At 50.3% G+C, this 9168-nt stretch overlaps 1 long non-coding RNA gene across 1 annotated transcript in view; it reads left to right on the top strand.

Moving 5' to 3' along the window:
• The window catches only part of LOC115275293, a 13870-nt gene extending 10366 nt beyond the window's left edge, over positions 1-3504 (top strand). Inside the window, exon 5 of the long non-coding RNA XR_003901475.1 lies at positions 3180-3504. This is a non-coding gene — a long non-coding RNA (uncharacterized LOC115275293). The remainder of the gene's footprint in view (positions 1-3179) is intronic.
• The last annotated feature ends 5664 nt before the right edge of the window (positions 3505-9168 follow it).

Raw genomic sequence — 9168 nt, forward strand, 5'->3', positions numbered from 1 at the left:
CTCATTTATCCACCCACCCATCCATCCATCCACCTACCCACCGGGCCATCCATCTCCATGCATCCACCTAGGCACCCATCCATTCCCCCACCCATCCATCCCCATCCACCCACATCCACCCATCCATCTACCCGCCTACCCATTTACTCACCCACCCATCTGCCTCCATCCACCCACCTACTCACCCCTCCCTCCACTCACCCAGCCACTCACCCACTCACCCATTAATCCACCCCCATCCATGCCCATCCACCCATCCATCTACCCACCTACCCACCAACCCATTTACCCATCTACCCATCTGCCTCCATCCACCGACTCACCCATCCATCCATCTATCCACCTACCCATTGATCCAACCGACCAACCCTCTATCCACCCACCCACCCACCAACCCACCCATCATCCATTCCTCTTGTTTGTACTCTGTTTTCTCCCACAGGCATATCAGACCGATTAGGGCAGGGATTTTGTCCTGGTCACGTCTGTGTCCCCGGTGCCCCACACTGGGTACTCAGTAATATTTGTCCAAATCATTCATTCATATAATGACGATGAACTAATTAATTTATTCTTTCACTCAAATATTTCCTGACTAGTAAATATCTTCACTGAGGAACGTGGGTACCACTCTAAGCAGAAGAAATGTAGCTGCTTTTACTATTATTCCTAAAGTTACTCTTATTCGTTCCAAAAATATTTACAAGCTCCTACTATGTGACACTAAGATGTTGATAGACAGGTGCCTGGGTGGCTCGGTTAAGCATCTGACTTTTGACTTCAGCTCAGGTCATGATCTTACTGTTCGTGGGTTCAAGCCCTGAGTCAGTGCAGAATCTGCTTGGGATTCGCTTTCTCTCTCTGCACCCCTCTCTCTCTCAAAATAAATAAATAAACTTTAAAAATGTTTTTTAAAAGATATTGATAGAATGTTGAAAAGATAGGGGCACCTGGGTGTCTCAGTCAGTTTAGCATCTGACTCTTGATTTCCTCCCAGGTCTTAACTCACAGTTCGTGAGTTCAAGCCCTGCATCAGGCCCTGCACTAACAGAGTGGAGCCTGCTTAAGATTCACTTTCTCCCTCTTTCTCCCTGCCCCTCCCCTGCACTCTCTCTCAAAATATATAAATAAACATTTAAAAAAATGTTGAAAAGATAAATGATCAGTATTATTGTGATTATATCAGAAAACTTTTCACTCAATGAATATTTATTGAGCACCTACTGTGTCCTAGCCTGAACACACAGAAGCCACTTTCATTACGGTGATGATACTGTTGATGATTCACGCAGTGAGTGGGTGTTTACGGGGCAGCCTCTGTGGCACTAGGGGCAGCAAACGGGCAAGGCCACTCCGCTGCTCTCTTCACGGGAGGGGGAGAGGCACACACCATAACCGCCAAAAAAAAAAGATGATCTCTGATCAGGACTGGGGCTCTGAAGGTGAGTGAACTGGTGGCCGGGTTAGGGGCTGTTAGAGAATGAAGGCGGGGCTGGCGCTTGGAGATTTCCCAGCACGACCTTATGAGCGGGAACAAGCCCGCAGAAAGCAGAGCCAGACCGGAGGCTGGCATAAAGCCGGTACTAATACTGTTTTTTGTTATTGTTGTTTATACGCTAGTAGAAGGCCACGTGCGGGGCTCAGTCGGTTGAGCATCTGACTTCGACTCAGATCACGATCTCACTGTCTGTGAGTTGAGCCGCGCGTCGGGCTCTGTGCTGACAGCTCAGAGCCTGGAGCCTGCTTCGGGTTCTGTGTCTCCTTCTCTCTCTGCCCCTCCCCCATTCATGGCGCGCGCGCGCGTGTGTGTGTGTGTGTGTGTGTGTGTGTGTGTGTGTCTCCTCCTCAGAAATAAAATAAACATTAAAAAAATTGCTGGTAGAGCACGAGGTCTCTGGAACCTGTGGCTTGAGCTCCAGTCCTGTCTCTGCCACCCACCAGCTGGACGGCCCTGGGCACTGCCCTCCCCTCCCTGGATTTCCGTCTGCGCGCCTGTGAAATAGACTTAGCTGCACGTTCCTCGTTAGGCTGTTGTGTGGAGGCCTGGGCCACCCCCCTCCCAACCAGTGAGACTCTTAGGGCAGGCCCCGGATGGAGCCAACGCTCATCACGTTACTGTTACTAGTATCCGCTGTGATCGCTGCCGGTACTGTTGTTCTTACCAGCATTGTTATTTACTGCCCAGCGGTTAAGAACACAGGTGGTGACTTTGAAACTTGACTCCACAATTGGCTCTGAGGCGTTTGGCTAGCGATGGCACCTCTTGTGCCTCAGTCTTCCCTTCTATTAAATGGGCACAAGTCTTGGCGCCACGTCTTCAGGCTTCGCTCACAGGCCTACAGGGCATAGCGTGATGCCCCGCTCGTTAACTGGACCCCCTCACTGGCTGCCTGCCTCGCGGGATGAGCTGGGAAGGGAAGGGAAAACCCAGTCGCAGCTGGGCCAGAACGGATCCTGCTCAGCGGTGGGAGGGTCCCACCGCGGCTGGGGGAAGGGAGGGGGTGCTCGGTGCTCCCAGGCTTCACCCTTCCTTCTGCAAATCCAGCCCCACACCTTTATCAGCTCCTGGGGGAGGGCGGTGAGAGCAGCTGATCTCAGAACTATCCCTCCCCTCTCTGCCGGCATCTAAGGTCAGGGCACATTCCTTGAGCACTCTTAATTCCTTTTTTTTTAAGTTTATTGATTTTGAGAGAGAGAGAGTGAGCAGGAGAGGGGCAGAGAGGGGCAGAGAGAGAAGGAGAGCAAGAGGATTCCAAGCAGGCTCCACGCTGTCAGCACAGAGCCCAACGCGGGGCTCGAACCCACAAACCTTGAGATCATGACCTGAGCCGAAGTCAGACACCCAACCGACTGAGCCACCCAGGCGCCCCTTTCAATTTGTTTTAAAAATTTTTTTTAATGTTTTATTATCTATTTTTGAGACAGAGAGAGACAGAGCATGAGCAGGGAGGGGAAGAGAGAGAGGGAGACACAGTATCAGAAGCAGGCTCCAGGCTCTGAGCTGTCAGCACAGCCCAATGCGGGGCTCGAACCCTCAAATGTGAGATCATGACCTGAGCCAAAGTCATAGGCTTAACCGACTGAGCCACCCAGGCGCCCCTCAATTTGTTTTTAAAACTTTGTTTTTTTATCACTATTTGACGCCAGCCTTCACATATTTGGTTTTCCCGGAAATTCAGGACCTGAGGGGAAAGACATTTCCTGTCTTCTCCCATGAAAAGAAGCAGAGGCACAGAAAGGTGAGGCCACTCGCGCAAGGTCACATAGCCGTGAAGCCGCTGAACCAGAATTTGAACTGAAGCGTGGTATTCATGCACTCCATCCCAGCCCTCTCCCAGCCACTCCGCCATTTTGCCAGAGACAAGTATTGGTACTGAATGGGGCTCCTGGGGGGCTGGGTCAGTTGAGGGGTTTATTCTCAATCCTGGCTCCAGCCACGATCTCATGGTTCGGGAGTTCAAGCCCCTTATCACACTCTGTGCTGACGGCAAGAAGCCTGCTTGGGATTTCCTCTCTGTCTCTCTCAGTCTCTCTCTGTCTCTCTCTCTCTCTGCCCCTCCCCAACTCTCTCTCAAAATATGTAAATAAACAAGTATCTCCACTCACAGCTCACGCATGCGCGGTGCTCTGAGACCCAGGCCCCACCCTAAATGTCCTTCCAGAAACAATGCTTTGAGCTGGGGAGGCCTAGTGTCCCCAGTCCACAGATGGGAAAGCTGAGGTTAGGAGAGCAAGTGAGCAATGGAAAACTTGCAGCAATGTCCTCGCTACAAAGAGGGGGATTCCTGCCCCTCTCCTACCTGTCCCCTGCTCAGAAGGCGACCCACGGGGGATTGGGGACACTGCCGGCCCCTGGCCCCGGCCCGTCACCACCGAACCTCTCCAGGGCCCCTCTCCTGTGTCCCTGAGATGTCTTCAGGCAGGAAATAGAACCCCAAAGCCTGGGCCCAGAGCCCTGGAATCTGAAACTGAAGGCCTGTTTGGCTGAAAAATTCATGAACCCAAAAGCTTCAGTGGAGTCAGAGAACAGAGCCGCTCTGTGTGCCCAGCCCCCGGTCTCAGCTGGAACCTCCCCTGTCCCCAGGGGCCGTGGCCTTGTCCCAGTTCCTCCTAGGTGCCTGCAGCCTGCGCCAGCCTCCCCTCCAGACTCTAGCACCCCCTTCAGTCCTGTCTCCACACTTCACAGGGGGATGGATCTGAAACCCCAAGCTCCCTCACTCTCACATCCCAAAAGGCTCCGCCGCCCTCAAGCTGCGCGGCCTGATACAGGCAGCACCAACCCCGGCTGGCCTCTCCCACCAGCCACTGTTGAACCCACGGCCCCAGGCACACTGACTTCCTTAATTTCAGTTCCTCTCTCTCTTTCTCTCTTTCCTCAGGCACCTAACCACGCAGCCCACGACACCTACCCCTTTGTGCTTTCTCTGCCTCTTTCTCAAACAGCAAGAAGGTCCCCTCTTCACGGAGCCCTCTCTGACCTCCCGATCCACACACACGTCTCAGTCACGTCTGTCCCCTGGGCTCTCTTGAATGCCCCATGCTTCCCTGTCACAGCTGTATTGCACCATGTTTTTAAAAATCTATTTTTAAAAACCCCTTTTGTTATCATCCCTGTCTTTATGCACACGGCATAAACTACCATTTTATCCATTTACAGCCCAGGGACGTCAGGCACGTTCACACCATTATGCAACCATCCTCACCCTCCGTCTCCAGACCTCCCTTCACCTCGGGGGCGGGGCGGGGTTCAGTGGGTTGAGCCTCCCACTTCGGCTCAGGTCGTGATCTGGAGGTTTGTGTGTTCGAGCCCCGTGTCAGACTCTGTGCTGACAGCTCAGAGCCTGGAGCCTGCTTCCTATCCTATTCTGTCTCCCTCTCTCCCTGCCCCTCCCCCACTCACGCTTTGTCTCTGTCTCTGTCTCTCTCTCAAAAAAAAAAAAAAAAGAACCCCTTTCACCTTGCAAAATCAAAACTGTCCCATGAAGCCCTAACCTTCCAGCCCTGTGGGCTCTCCCTAGCCCCTGGTGCCCACCATCCACTTTCTCTCTCCATGAACTTGACTCCTTTAGGGACCTCCGATAAGTGGGATCACACAGCATTTCTCCCTTTGTGACTGGCCTGTTTAAATCTATTTCTTTTTAACTTTTTTTTTTAATTTTTTTTTAATGTTTTATTTTTAGAGAGAGACAGAGAGAGACAGCTTGAGCCGGGGAGGGTCAGAGAGAGGGAGACACAGAATCCGAAGCAGGCTCCAGGCTCTGAGCTGTCAGCACAGAGCCCGATGTGGGGCTCGAACCCACGAACTGTGAGATCATGACCTGAGCCGAAGCCGGACGCTCAACCGACTGAGCCACCCAGGCGCCCCTCTTTTTAACTTTTAATGTTTATTTATTTTGAGAAAGAACGGGAGGGGCAGAGAGAGGATCCCAAACTGGGATTCAGTATAGAGTCAGATGCACCAACCTTGAGATCATGACCTGAGCTGAAATCAAGTCAGACACTCAACCGACTGAGACACTCAGGTGCCCCTAAAGCTACTTTTTACCTATCTTAATTTGATCACTTTTTCACTGAAGTGTAGTTGACAATGTTTTCATAACTCGGCTGCTGTAAATAATGCTACAATGAATAAAGGGATACATATACCCTTTATTTGTATTTCTTTTTTTTTAGTTTATTTATTTATTTACTTTGAGAGAGAGAGAGTGTGTGTGTGTGTGTGAGAGAGAGAGAGAGACAGAGAGAGAATTCCAAGCAGGCTCTGCACTGCCAGCACAGCAGCCAACACAGGGCTCCAACTCACAAACTGTGAGATCAAGACCTGAGCTGAGGGGCACCTGGGTGGCTCAGTCGGCTAAGCCTCCGGCTTCAGCTCAGGTCAGATCTCACGTTCGTGGGTTCAAGCCCCGCGTCAGGCTCTGTGCTGACAGCTAGCTCAGAGCCTGGAGCCTACTTCCGGTTCTGTGTCTCCTCTCTCTGCTCCTCCCCGCCTCATGCTCTGTCTCTCTCTGTATCAAAAATAAATAAAACATTAAAAAAATAAAAAAATAAAAAAAGAACCTGAGCTGAAACCAAGAGCCTGACTCTGACCCGACTGAGCCACCCAGGCGCCCCCGGGGTTGCATATCTTTTATAGTTAGTGTTTTTGCTGTCTTTGGGTAAATACCCAGCAGTGGAATTTCTGGCTCATATGCTATTTCGTTTTTTTTTTTTTTTTTTAGTTTACTTTTTTATTTTAAGAGAGTGAACATGAGCAGAAGAAGGACAGAGGGAGAGAGAGAGAATCCCAAGCAGGGTCCGCATTGTCAGCACAGAGCCCTAGGCGGAACTCGAACTCACGAATCAGGAGATCATGACCCGAGCCGGAATCCAGAGTCAGTTGCTTAACCGACTGAGCCACCCGGGCGCCCTAGTATTTCTATTTTAATTTTTTGAAGAACCTCCCGACCAGTTTCCATAGCGGCTGTACATTTACTTTCTCACCCACAGGGCACCAGGGTTCTACGTTAAATCTTTTTTTTTAAATAAAGTTTTAATTACCCAAGAAACACATGAACGTTTTCTCCTATTAAAGAGAAAGAGGAAGAAGGAGAGAACATCACAGATTGGGAAAAGGTCCCCTCTGAGCACCCTCCCATTTTGGTCTTTCTTTTTTTTTTTTTTAATATTTTATTTATTTTTGATACAGAGAGAGACAGAGCATGAGAGGGGGAGGGGCAGAGAGAGAAGGAGACACAGAACCAGAAGCAGGCGCCAGGCTCTGAGCTAGCTGTCAGCACAGAGCCCGACACGGGGCTCGAACCCACGAACATGAGATCTGACCTGAGCCGAAGCCGGAGACTCAACCGACTGAGCCACCCAGGCGCCCCCCATTTTGGTCTTTCTGACAACCACTGGGGTGTTGGGATCCTTTTCTAGTAAGGAACACACTGGGTGCCTGGGTGCTGGGCGCCTGGGCGGCTCAGTCGGTTAAGTTTCTGACTTCGGTTCAGGTCATGATCTCATGGTTTGTGGGTTCGAGCTCCGCGTCAGGCTCTGTGCTGAACTCCTGCTCAGAGCCTGAAGCCTGCTTCGAATTCTGTGTCTCCTTCTCTGCCTGTCCTTTCCTTGCTTGTGCTATGTCTTACGCTCTCGCTCAAAAATAAATAAATGTCAAAGAAAAAAAAAGGGTACACACAGGTGTGTGTGTGTGTGTGTGTATGTGTGTGTGGCATCATATCTCTTTCCCCCATACCACGTACAACTACCGACTAAATACAACCTGCTATATTTAGTCACCAGTAGGACCTGGCGGTCTAGCTGGGCTTCTCTGGCAGGACTGTGCATTATCTGTGAGTGGTGCGGGTGGGTTCCATGAGTTCCCATCCTTGTGGAGCCCCACATTCACTTACCTGGGTGGCTGTGGGCAAATGACATAACCCCTCTCTGCCTTTTTCTCCAACTGGAAACTGGTTGCAAGTATTTAAGACAAAGCACTAAAAAAGTGGCTTAACCTCTTGGGTCACTTTCCCCAACCGGAAAATGCTTATAAAGATTCAATATGAAGCACTTAATACCTCTCCTGATCCTGACTAAGCTCCCTTTAAACATTGGCTCTTGTCATAACCTGCAGGGCCACCCCCCTTTCTTCTTATAGTATTTTAAATGTTACCATTTTTAAAACGAAACCTGTTACGAAGGGGCAGAAGCCAAACACTTGCCACAAACTGAAGCCACCTGTGTAACCACAGCCCCAGTTCCTGTCACCCCGGAAGCTGCCCGAGAAGCTCTCGCACCCACCGAGGAGCAGAAGCCACCGTAGTCCCCATAGGTTGACTGCCCATGTCTGTCCTGGAACATTATTCACAAGTACCTGGCCTTTCTCGCTTGACCTAATCTCCGCTTTGATACTCATCTATGCTATTGAACTTGTCAGTAGTGGATGCCTTTTGATCGCTGAGGACTAGGCTATGGTATGGAGGGACCGCAGTGCGCCGAACCATGCACCCATTTATGGGCATTGGGGTTCCTACCAAGTTTTGGCCGTTATGGATAAAGCTGTATAAAGCTGCTATGAGCATTTATATTCAAGACATTTTGTATTTTCTGCCTTCCTTCCTTCTGTTGTTTCCTAGTTTTATGATTTTATTTTTCTTTGACAAATATCTACGAGTAAAATGGTTGGATCATCTGGTAGGCATCTGTTAAACTTTATAAGAAACCAAGAAAACTTTTTCTTTCCTTTTTAAAAAATATTTAGTTTGTTTTTGTGTATTTATTTTTGGGAGAGAGAGAGACAGAGAGAGGAGAGAAGGTGAACAGGGGAGGGGCAAAGAGAAAGGTAGTGAGAGAATCCCAGACTCCATGCTGTCAGTGCAGAGTCCGCACAGGGCCTGTTGCTGAAACTCACCCACCTGTGAGATCATGACTTAAGCTGAAACCGAGAGTCAGATGCTTAACCAAGCGAGCCACCCAGGCGCCCCAGGAGACCTTTTCCCAAGTGGCTGTGTCAGTCTACATTCCCACCGGTAGTGGAGAAGAGTCTCATTTGCTCCAGCTCTTTAAACAATGCTTGGTGCCATTGACCTGGTTACTTCTAGCCCTTCTGGTGGGTATGTGCTGGTATATCCCTGAGTTAATTTACATTTCCTCGATGGCTTCGTTCTTTTTATTCGCTGCATAGTATTCCCTCACTCGCATGTTTCATGCATGCCCTAGTTGGCTGACATGCCAGCCTCCCCCGTTTTTTACAATGACTATCAAAGCAGCAGGTAGCAACCTTTGACAGATGCTCCCCATGCGCATGCGCGCGTCCGACGGCTTCTCCGAGGCCAAAGGCAGAGATGAATTGCCCAGGGTGAACACGGTTGGATTTAATCTTTCTGCCAGGTAACATTTTGTCTCCCAGCATGTGCTCGCCCCGCTGGTTGTTGCCAGACTAAGATTCTTGCCAATCTGATGAAATAAAAAAATGGCATCCTTTTGACTGTTTCACTGGCACACCGTCAGCGCTCAATACCTATTGATGAGTGAATGGGTGGGTGGATGAACGAATGAGTGACAACTTCTCCTAGCCCACCAAACAGGCCAGGCAAGAGAGGCTCCCGAGGGCCCAGATGGGAAACAAAGGTTGGGGCCCCACCCTCTCCCGACCCCGGCCCCGCCTCCCGCCCCGCCCCGGCCCGCTCC

This window comes from Suricata suricatta, chromosome 12 (genome assembly GCF_006229205.1).
Source record: "Suricata suricatta isolate VVHF042 chromosome 12, meerkat_22Aug2017_6uvM2_HiC, whole genome shotgun sequence".
NCBI classification, from domain to species: domain Eukaryota; kingdom Metazoa; phylum Chordata; class Mammalia; order Carnivora; family Herpestidae; genus Suricata; species Suricata suricatta.